This window comes from Hippopotamus amphibius, chromosome 6 (assembly GCF_030028045.1).
Source record: "Hippopotamus amphibius kiboko isolate mHipAmp2 chromosome 6, mHipAmp2.hap2, whole genome shotgun sequence".
In the NCBI taxonomy this organism is placed as follows: domain Eukaryota; kingdom Metazoa; phylum Chordata; class Mammalia; order Artiodactyla; family Hippopotamidae; genus Hippopotamus; species Hippopotamus amphibius.
In genome coordinates this window covers 78,873,248-78,885,039 of record NC_080191.1, presented here as the reverse complement: position 1 = coordinate 78,885,039, position 11,792 = coordinate 78,873,248, and positions in this window count along the sequence as shown.

Sequence of the window (11,792 nt, the reverse complement as noted above, 5' to 3'; positions counted from 1 at the left end):
CTAAAAAAAATATTAATACACAACTCTTACTTTAATAGTGCCTAAGGTAAATCAGTTACTGGAGCTTCCAACTGAATGATCCAAAGGCATGAAAGGCCTTCTCTTTGATTGAATATCTTCTTCATCTTACATTATTGTCCAGTACAGTAGTTTTATCTGTGTTTTAACATCACAAAATGCATATTATCATTGTTTTACATGTTGGTGATACTAGTTTTAATACCCCAATTTATTCCTTTGTCTTTCTACTCTCAGACATCCCTTTCACAATTATTTTCCTTCTTAAATTACAGCTTTTATTAATGATACATTAGTGATAAAAATATAGATATTTTGAAATTCTATATATTTACCACTTATATTTTAATGAAAATGAGATAGTTGGTTGATGATTATTTCCCCTTGACACCTCGAAAATAATTTTCATTATCTTTGAAGGAAACTTTTTCTCTTTGGAAGCTTTGAGCTCTTTTTTTTGTCTTTGGTTGTCTACTGTGACAAGTCTCATTATAAGTTTCTATTTTCTTTTTTCTACTTAATTCTATTTTATATATGTCCTGACTGTGAGCATTCATATCTTACATCAAGTATTGTAAGGCTTTAAACATTATAGCATTGAATATATATTCCCTTTATTCTTTCTATTCAATTATGTTTAATTCCTATTTGATTTTTGCTATATTTTATTTTTTCCCTTTAGTTCATTAATATAGTTGCGAATCATTTAACTCAGTCTTTCTATGTTGTATTCTAGTTGATTTTCTAGGATCGCTTTTCCAGATCACAAATTCTCTTTGGCTTTAGTCTAAATGGCTATTTATCTGATAAACTGACTTTTTTAATTTGTAGGATTTCCACTTGGATTTTTGAAAAATTGCCTATTTCTTTTTCAGTGGTATCTCCTTTCTTGCTTATTTAAAATACGTATTTTCTTTCTATTAAACATATTAAACATACAATTTTATATTCAAGATCTAGGAATTCTAATATCTTCAGTCACAGGGAGTGAAAATCCCCTTTTATTCAATTGATTTTTCCCACTTCTTCTTTATGGTGACTTATTTTCTTGGGTATTTTGTAATTTTGGATTGTGAATTCAGGTTTGACTAAGTTTAATGTTTGGGAATACTAAGGCTTGTTGTGAGGATATGTCCATCCAGAAAGAATGTGAATTTCTTTCTGTCAAGTATACAGAAACTTTACCAGTCCGGGATCAATTTAATTTAATTTAATGTTTCTCTTGAGGTATCTAAGACCAATATTCAGGTAGAATACATTGAAAGCTAGCATCTGTGTGAGAGGAAACCTGGGGTAATAAATTTTCAGGGACTTTCTCAGATAGAGAAAGGAAATCTCTCTTTGCTCATGAGTGATATTTTATCCAATATTCTGTTTTCCTAAAGGTGTATACTTTCAAGGGTCCTGACTTTATGCAAAAGTCTCTGTCACAGTTCCCTAAATTATGGGGTCCAAGAGCTTATCTCCTGACCGCAAGGAGCCATGGAACCCAAAACTCTAAAATTTTAATATCAGCAAGCACTCCTTGCTCACTGTGATTTGAAAGCCTGTTCAGTACTGTGCTTTACACTTTGTATTTTTGGTGCCCATGGAGTTTTCTTTCTGTTTTGTGAGCACAAATATGCATTTGCAATAATATTTTGTAATGTTTTATTTAGAATTTCTCCGTGCTTTGTTGTAGGAAGATTTTTACAGGATATCTAATCTAGCCTGCACACTTCCCTATATTTTTTCAAATGCATTATCTAATTTATTCTTAGTAGCCAGAGGATGTACTGTAGCTATATGGATTTCTCCCTTTCTATAAATATTCCAGTCTGATTTGATTGTACACTTTTCTGAGGGAAATAATAAACTTAACTTTTCTATCCCTTCAGATAAAACAATTATGTGGACAAGAGATTTAGCCTACAGTGTTTATTTAGAACACTATAAAAACATACACATTTTATTCAGAAAAGTGACACATATATGTATTTACATATATATATACATACACACATATATATATTTCTATACACCTATTGATAAAAGCGGAAAAGGTCTATATATTCCCTAAACATAGGTACCTCTCCTGCTAGCGAGGCCTTAGGCAAATATGAGAATGAGGCAAGTTATATTTTTTCTAAGGTACTTACCTCTGTTACTTCTTAAACCCTACTTCATCTATCCTACTTTTGTCACATACCCTCTTATTATTAAATCATTTTTATGATAGAGATAATATTATTAGTTCATTATATGTTAAACTATGAGCTATGTATCTTTGCATTTGACCTACATTTACAGAGTTATGCCACATCAATTTCTACTTCGGTTTAGTTGCTAAGTTATAATGTCTGCCAGAGGCAAACAAAATTGGAAGTCATCACAGGGCTCCTGAAATTTGATTGGTTAATTATAATAAAGCTTATTTGCTTGCAAGTTAATTTCTGACATTGTGTGTTTCAAAATGTATACTTCTGATGAAATATCACAACAAATTATCTACCCAAAAAAGGATTGAAACCCACACATTTGATATTATTCTGTTATATAAATGATCATTAACATAATAACACATTTTCAAGTGAAATCCCATCAAATCAAACAAAACAAAAGCAGAATACAACATAATCATACACAGCAAACACTACCACGTTATACATACAAACCTCAATTTCAGAAATATTAAAGTCTAAACACATATGTTTTGAAATCAAGGAGATAAGGTAAGTGATTCCCATGATACACCACTGCATGAGCAAATCAGAGACATGTTCTCATCCAGTGATAATGTCCTACAGCCTAGAGTTAAAGTGGGAGAGTTTTAATCTTTATTGAGTGAGATTTTGCACATATGATGCTGTAGGGTAGGTGTATAAAGAGGTTTGCCTACTTGTTGTAATTCTAGTGACTAGTCATAATGCCTGGAGTTATTATTTGTGGAGGGTTTTGAACTGAGTCCAGACACAGGAAAGAAGGGATTGTTGGTCGTAGATGCAGAACAGAGGATTGGTGGCGCAAATGCTACAAGTTTGCCATCTGTGTCCCCAGAAATTGCCTTGTTCACCTTATGGAAGATCGAATTCTTCTACATCTTCTACTGCCCAGTTGAAGAGTAAGTGTCAGGCAGGTTTTCCCTATAAAAAGATAGCAAGGTGTCCGTATTCTTGTACTAAAACCATCCTAGCTCTTCCAAAGATTTACATAAGGCATCCAACTACACTCTATGGTAAATAGCAAGATTGAGCACCCATGGAACTTGTTAGTTAGGAATAGAATTAAAAGTACATTACAATTGACTGTGGGGCATACTGGCCAATAGGTAGTGATCTCAATTTAATTTGGGGAAGAAGGACTTGTTTCCCTTGCTTATTCCTATACCTTCCTAAACACCAAAGAGAAAATCAAATTTAATGCCTGTGATTAATAGTAATGAGCACTAGGCCATAATTTTATGAGGTTGGCTGTGACATGGCTTCTTTTTAAAAAAGGTGAAACTACTAAAGTAACTTAAATCAATATTGATCCTAAGTAGAAAGTAAATTGAAGCTTATATGCTATTGGGAAAAATAATTAAAAACCAGATTAATTTTTATGCCTTTGGAAAAGACATAAATCTCTTGTACTGCTCCAGCTGCTGTGAGATAATAACGTGTGGGAAGATATAAATCAGGAAGGAACAATACTGGCCGGTGCAATTTCATTTAATGTAACAGAAACAAAAATGACGATGGTTATTGATTCTGGCAAATGACATAGCCTCTTATAGATTACTACATGTGAATATCTTAAATTTTATGCTAAACTAGAGGTGAAAGATTTAGTTCCTGTATTCAAAAATTATTTAGTACCTTTAATATGGCAGGCACTGTGCCAGTCTCTGAGAACATAGAGATGATTAAAAAATAATTTTAGCCTAAAAACAGTTTATAGATTAGCAGGCGAGACAGATGGGGAAATTATATTAAAGCAAAGCCATGATGGAAGTATGGAGGTTCCTTTTAAAAATTAAAGAGTGCTCAGGTAAGCCTGGGGGAGCCACAGAAACTTTTATAGAAGAAGCTTTGATCAAAGGACACATAAAATTAAAAAGCAACTCAATTTAAATGAGTTTAAAAGAAAGAAATAAAAAATTGTTACTTTTATATAAATGAACACTAGGGAACACTAGGGAACTTAAACTGAAAGTGCCTCATTCCTACATTGGAGGGTGAGAGGGGATGGGAAGCATGCAGAGGAAGGGAGACAAAAAGAGATATAAAACTTAGGAGAAGGGAAAGTACAGAGGGGAGAAGACCCTGTTTAGTGTGTAGTGAATCTGGGCTATAGCCCTGCCTTTCAGGGTTCAAGAGCAGCTTGGTAGCATCGTCACTTTTACCCGTGGATCTGCACGAGTTTAGTGCCCCCATCACTCCTATTGAAAACCAGACTCTGATCTTGTCTTTTCTCCTGCATAAAAGTAGACATATCTCATATTCTTAATAATAAATTGAATAGTATTCAGAATCCTTAGACTTGCTCTTAAGGCTCTACATTGGCACAGAGATATATCTCCTCTGAAGCTCTACTCCAGACCAGTGGGCCTCCTCATTGTCCTCTGGGCATGTTTTTGCTTATTTGGGGCTTACGTCCTGCATGGGAAGTCTTTTCGAGGGCTTTGCTATCCCCAGCGCTCATGTGTTAGACTTTTTCAGATTGCTACAGACTGGTAATTGAGACTGGTAATTCATTAGTGAGGACTTTATAAGAGTGAATGGACAGGTAAGGGAGGCAGAAAGAAATTCTAGCAGATTCAGAACCAGAGCTCACTGATAACTGATACTTTCTGGATGTAACAGCAGCAACTCAGCCTGGAAAGATCTCAGATAACAAAGCAGAAATGTTGGCTTGTGTCCTGAGAAAGGGGTGTCCTAATTTCATGTCCCACCATTGTCTTGCCTGTTTCTTCTTGATTCTTGACTGTATTTTTTTCAACTTCATGCCTCTGATTTCTGGATTTTCTGAATCATTATTTCTACTTATTTCTCTTTATTTCTCTTTTCTATTTTGTATCACACTTTTATATACCAACTTTCTCTGTAATATCACAAGAAAACTCCTCCAGAGAGAAGATTTGATTGAGTTCATATATCACCATCAACAATGCAGTAATTTGGGGTACTGTCCTAGGACCTGTAAGGCTTTGACTCAGGTACCATAGGTTTTTAAACTTCCATGGCAAGATACTGAGATTATGGTAATAAGTAACAGGCCTGATATAACAAAGTATCTACCATAAAGAGAGACTTTGGGAATGGCAAGCATTCAGATTTCTCTTTTGTCTATATTCCAAAGCACTATGTATATCACTTATTTGGCAAATTAATGACAAATCATTTTATGACATAAACTTTCTCCTTGATTGCAGGTCAGATTTTGTATTATTACAGCATTTTTCATAGGTTTAGTTCTTGTTTCTCAAACTAGAATATAGGACTTTTGAGGGGAGAGAAGTTTTAAATACTTTTTTGAGATGTGTATATAGTCACCATGCTGTACATTAGATCCTCAGAACTTATTCATCCTGTGGCTAGAAGTTTGTACCCTTTGACCAACATCTCCCCATTTCCCTCACGTACTACCTCCCTGACAACCACTATTCTACTCTCTATTTCTATGAGTTGGGCTTTTTTAGATTCCACATGTAAATGACATCATATAGTATTTGTTTTTCGTCTGACTTATTTTACTTACCATAATGGCTTCGAAGTTCATCCACATTGTCACAGATGGCCGGATTTCCATGTTTTTTTTTTTTTTTTAATGAATGAATAATATTTCATTACATGAACACACACCCACACCCACCTTTTCTTTATTAGTTCATCCATTAGTGGACCCTTAGATTGTTTCTGTATCTTGGTTATGGTGAATAATGCTAGAATGAACATAAGGATGCAGATATCTCTTCCAGATACTGATTTCATTTCTTTCAGGTATATATCCAGAAGTGGGAGTGCTGGATCATATGGTAGCTCTTTTGAAAAATATTTTGAAATATATTGTTTTGCATAGTGGCTAGTTTACATTTCCGCCAACAGTGCATGATGGTTCCCTTTTCTCCACAACTTTGGCAACACTTTTTACTTACTGTCTTCTTGATAGCAGTCATACTAACAGATGTGAAGTCATATCTCATTTTGGTTTTGATTGGCTTTTTTTTTGATTATTAGATTTTTAGATGTTGAGCACTTTTTCATGTATCTGTTGGCCATTTGTATGTATTCTATGGAAAAACGTCTATTCAAGTCCTCTGTTCATTGTTAAGTCAAATTTCTTTTTTTTGCCATTGGGTTGTATGACTTCCTTATATATTTTAAATGTTAACCCCTTATCAGATAGACACTTTGCAATTTTTGTTTTTCATTCTGTTGGTGGCAAATTGCTCACATTGCCTTTATGTGGTAATCTGTATCCAAGATGTTTAATAATGTTTCTTGATATAAACTCAATCTATTTTTCTAGAAAGTTTCTAAAGTGATTAAATGTGCATGTGTGTTATTTCATTTGTGTCTCATAATAAGGTATTCAAAATAAAAATCACCATTATCAGCATTTTGATAGCAATAATGGTAATCAAGTTTCATTGAATACTTTCTATTTTGTGAGACACTTCTTTAAATCTTTCCAAACATTTTCATCTTTAATTGTTCACAGAAACTTTATGAATGTTGAGAACTATGAAGGGTCTGAGATTTCACTCCACTTACAAGCTAACAAGTGAATCTCCCATAGTTTCATGGATACTGGCCATAGATTCTGGCTCAGAGTCAAAGTGTAATAGTCAAACAATAGCAGTTGCTGGAGTAACATCACTTGTGCCGGTTTCTTGAGCCCCAGTTCCTACAGGACAGTGCAGCGAGGGCCAGGTGACATCTTCACACTCAGTGGGTTGCATTACAGGAGAAGAACCCCAAGTTTCAGGAAAACCAAACTTTTATAACAAAGCTGCTGGCAAAACGGTCCAACATTTGCCCCCATGGGAGACATTATCTTTATTATCCTAGACAGCAAACAAATCTTCCTTCTTCCCCAGAGAAAGAGGGTTCTTTTAACTTCCAATGCTATTTGCTAGACAAACATTCCTGAAAAGGTAATCCAATGCTTTTGCTCAAAAGATGTGCAGAAATATGAGACCCGTGGAGAGTTATTTTCCAAGATGACAGAAATAAATTTAAGCCCTAAGTTATGAATGAGGGAACCAAATTTCAGAAAATTTAAGAAGCCTATCTCATATCAAACAACCTGTAGGTAGCAAAGACATAGTGTGACCTCATGCCCTGTGACTTCATGTCCTTTACACTTGGTCATCTACCTCTTGGATCCTTACTACTCATTGCTAATGAAGATGCTAGTAGCCCAGACCTACTCTCCTCCTCTGTTATAGCACATATATTTAGGAATCAGAAATTGTTTCTACCTTAGCCGTAGGCCCAGTCATCAAGAATTTACTGCTTTTGATTGTTTTGGTTTATTTCTAAGTGTCAGTGTTATACCTTAAACAAATGAGTAAGATCATTTCATGCAGCCAACATAAACAGAGACCTACACGAACCTTCTCATGTTGGTGTAACAATAAAGAATTTGGCCTTTGCTGTTAAAAGCACGCTGACTTTCTTGAAATCCTTTTTTTTAAGGCACACATTGACTTTATTCCAATTAGAACTGAAGGTTACAAGTGTTAATCCATCGATGTCACAAGACCCAGGGTTCACACTGGGGAGGACTTCTGACACATGTATTTGTAGTCATTTCTCATGTAAAATATAGCAGAGTGTTTTTGGAGAGAAAAATGTGCCTGGATTATTTCAGCAACATAATTGACTGTTTTTATGTGTGTCATGGCATTTCTTAAAACTTTGGCTGGGATTGTGGCATTTCACATCACAGAAAAGGAAATAAAGCTGTATTGTAGTTTGCTTACATCAGTACCTAGAAAAAATTCCGATTTCAAAGGAGCAAGAGTTTTTCCTTATAGAAGCTGGGGTCTGGGTAACATTTTCATTTCCGGTCTCTTTGACTTCCAGTGCTCCCCTTCAAAAAGTTCTGAATACAGAAGGCAGAACTTGCCTCCAGCACAAAACCAGAGCCCACTTTTATTATTGTTGTTGTTTCAGGGCTCCTGGATCTCATGCTGAACCTTAAAATCCTGTTCACAGCTCAGCTGCCAGCACACTGCGAGCAGAGCCGTGAAAAGTGGAAGGAATAACAGGCTTCACCATGCAATCAGTAGTTCCCTACCGAAACCGTATGTCATGCATACAATCCAGGAGATTTGAAAAGTCTGAAAAAACTGCAATGCCACTAGTGCTCCTAACAGGAATTAGTGATGGGCAACTGCCTGTGGGAGGGCCTAGAAAAACAGAAATAACTGAGCAAAAGAACCACTGTCATTGGCTAAGGGAAGTGATCAAAATAATTGTCCTCTATGGATTCAACCATTAAGTGATTATAACTTCTATCTGTGAAATGCCTCTTAACCCCAGCAATCACATTCTAAGTGTCTAGTGCTAAAGAAGTGACAAACACCCTTTCTAATAATATAGCTCCATGTCAGAGTAGCTATCAAATAATTATCATAACCACCATAATGAAATTCTTCCTCTCTCACCAAATGTTATTTTTAAAAAGGTAGGATATCATGGTGGTTAAGTGCAAAGGCTTTGGAATTAAGAAGAATCAGACTCAAACCTTCACTCTGTTTCTTCTAGTTATGTAATCTTGGAAAATGGTGCCCTGAGCCACAATTTCTCATCTGTAAAATGGGACTAATGATACTTACCTATAGTTTTGTTCTAAAGATTAAATAAGAAGAGTAGTATGGACAGCATTATACAGGGTCAGGCATACAGAAATATTCACTAAACAGTGCTATTGATAATTATAGAAAGAAGCACAATTGTTTTTTAATGTTGCATATGAAAATTTATTCAAAAGAATAAAAAATATATACATTTAAGATGCTTATACTCAGTATCTTGAGTGTTATTAAAATATTAGAACTACCTAGTTGTATTTTGTATGTGACAGAAAAATATCTTATCCCTTACCTTATGTAGGGATAGTTTAAATTAGTGCTAACTTGGATGAATTTAATAGAATTTATTAGGTGTAAATGGCCCTAAAGTTTACCTCTATTTTACTTTTTAGGGTATCTTTAAAATGTTTGGAGGACATGAAATTATTTGTGTAAATCTGAACTTTTGAAAGTAATGGTCATGATACCCCAATGTGTAATGAAAAGCATCTTTTATCTTTTATCAATGATAATTTCTACATAATCAAAGTTTATTCTTATATTATTGATGAGATTGAAAATGAATTCAAATGTGTAGTTTTGGTTAAAATAGTAATCTTTTTTAATTGTAATTAAATGTTGCACATGAAAATTTCCTCAAAAGAATAAAAATGTATACATTTAAAATGCTTATACTCAGTATCTTGAGTGTGTATCTTTACACGCATTTATGTACACTGATAAAGGTACAAAGTTCACTCATTTTTGTGTTTTATAGAAATTTGTATAAAGGAAACAAATATTCATAAAATACACCCATATATACATATGGAATATTTGAAACCGAAACTACACTTCAGACCATTTAATCCTGTAATTGGATTGTGTTTTAAAGAGTTATTTTGAAAAATCCATTATTGAGATTTTAGAACCAATTTTCTCTTTGAAATAATGCTATAAATTGTAGTGAAACTCCCTGACCAGCTCTGAAAAGTCTTTTAACCTATCATGTTTCTAAAATATTGTGTTAGCTGAACTAAGCTGAGTATATCTGACCATTATATAATAGTTTTGGATAGGAAAATACCTCCTAACCCCCTGTTTTACATATGGAAGCACATTTTTTTTTTCCTTTAGAACATGGATAGTGTTCCCAGAGCTGGGACTCCCTGGAGACTGAGGTGAACTATTATATTAATGTTAATGCTTTATAATGTAATGCTACATATAAACATTAATATAAATGCAACTAAATATATAATTGATTGTATTATGTCTTTTCTATGTTATATTATAATCTTACTTCTTTTTGCATTTCTAATTATATAGAGAGGACAGCAAAGGGCAGTCACCTTTATGAGGTAAGCTTTAGGGCTTCCTGGCCAGCCAGCATTGTTCTGCCAGTCATTCTTAAGAATGGAGCGTACATTCATTAAGAAGGCTCATGGCAAACCTAACTGAAGTCTACTTTATAAATGATTGCTTGGTGCACAGAGGCGTGGTGTGAGTAGTATGTGATTTCAAGAAATATTTGGAGACCGCATACTATTCCATCCTTGTGAATAAGATGATAAAGTACAAACTGGATAAGAAACCCAAGATGTAGATTCACAGACGTGTGAACAGCTGGTTCAATAAGTGATAATTTGCAATTTGGTTTCTGCCTAAAGTTGGGGTGCTAGGAGTATGCGGTCTCCCAGTGCTTCTCGAGAATTGTATTGACTTGAGTGAAGCACATGGTACCCACTTTGCAGATAAAAGAAAAATCCAAAAAGGTGTCTGACAAAATTCACATTTCAAACTATCTCAGAAATGAATGAAAAAGGATGAATTTTCATTAGAATAAATCTAAATTTCTTCATGAAGATTCATGTGAATACTTTGTAGAAGTTATACTTTGTACCAGAGCAATCCGGTTTGGTGGCATTACAGATGAAAAAGTACGATGATTTTAATTGCTCAGTTAATATATGCTCAATATTTTTCCAGTCTAGTTGCACCTTCCCCTCTGTACTTATACCACCCATGTGTCTATAGTATCTGCTGTCTGTCCCATTGGACCAGAAGCTGCTCGAAGAAGAGACTGCGTTTTATTTATTTTGTAAACACAGCACTTAGTCCAATACATGGTAGGTTTTCAACGAATATCTCTAATGAATGAACTGAATTTATGATGTGGTTAATAAAATGGTAAGTCTATTCTTAGTTCACTTTAATAGATTTATAATTCCCAGATCATGAAAAATTATGATCCAATAAATTTATCACTGACCGTATCTAGAATATTTAGCCCTAAGCAAAACATTTAAAAATAGAATTCACCAAAGCACAAAGTACAAAGATTAACATGGTGAGGGGGCTAAAATTATGTTTTATGAGAAGGAAGAAATAAATAAAATGATTCTGATAACAAGAAAAACATTTTAAAATACTTCCAGGATTCTCTAATAAGGTAGATGGACAGATTTATGTCGTCCCCAGAGGCCAGCCCAGCACAATGAGCCCATGAATGATTGACCGTGGCCTCACGCGGGAACTTTCAGTGAATGCCACAGTCTACAAATGTGCTGCCTCAGAGGTAGTCAGTTCTTGTTTACAGGAAGTATTTATGCAGATAACATCTGTTAGGGTGCAGCAGAGGGAATTTCTCAGTGTTATACGGATCCCAACGCCTTTTCCAGCTCCAGCTACCTGTTCTTTCTGTCGGCAATTGCTCTCAGCAAGAGCCATGCCATCTTCAAGCTGTTGAATGTGTAGTAACTGTGGGTTGAAGGAAAGGAAAGTGGGGCCTTCAGAAACAACTTTCTGTCCGTGAAAGGATGTCAAACTCACTCCTGGTCAAAGGTGTGTGCCTTTGACGTTTTCTTTCTCTTCCTCCCCTCCTGCTCCTCTCTACCTCCCCTCCTGCTCCTCTCTACCTCTTCTCCCTCCTCCTCTTTGTTACTGTGGGACATTGTGATGATTCTATCCTTCCTCCTCCCTTTCTTCTACTCCCTCCTCCTTCTTCTTAGCC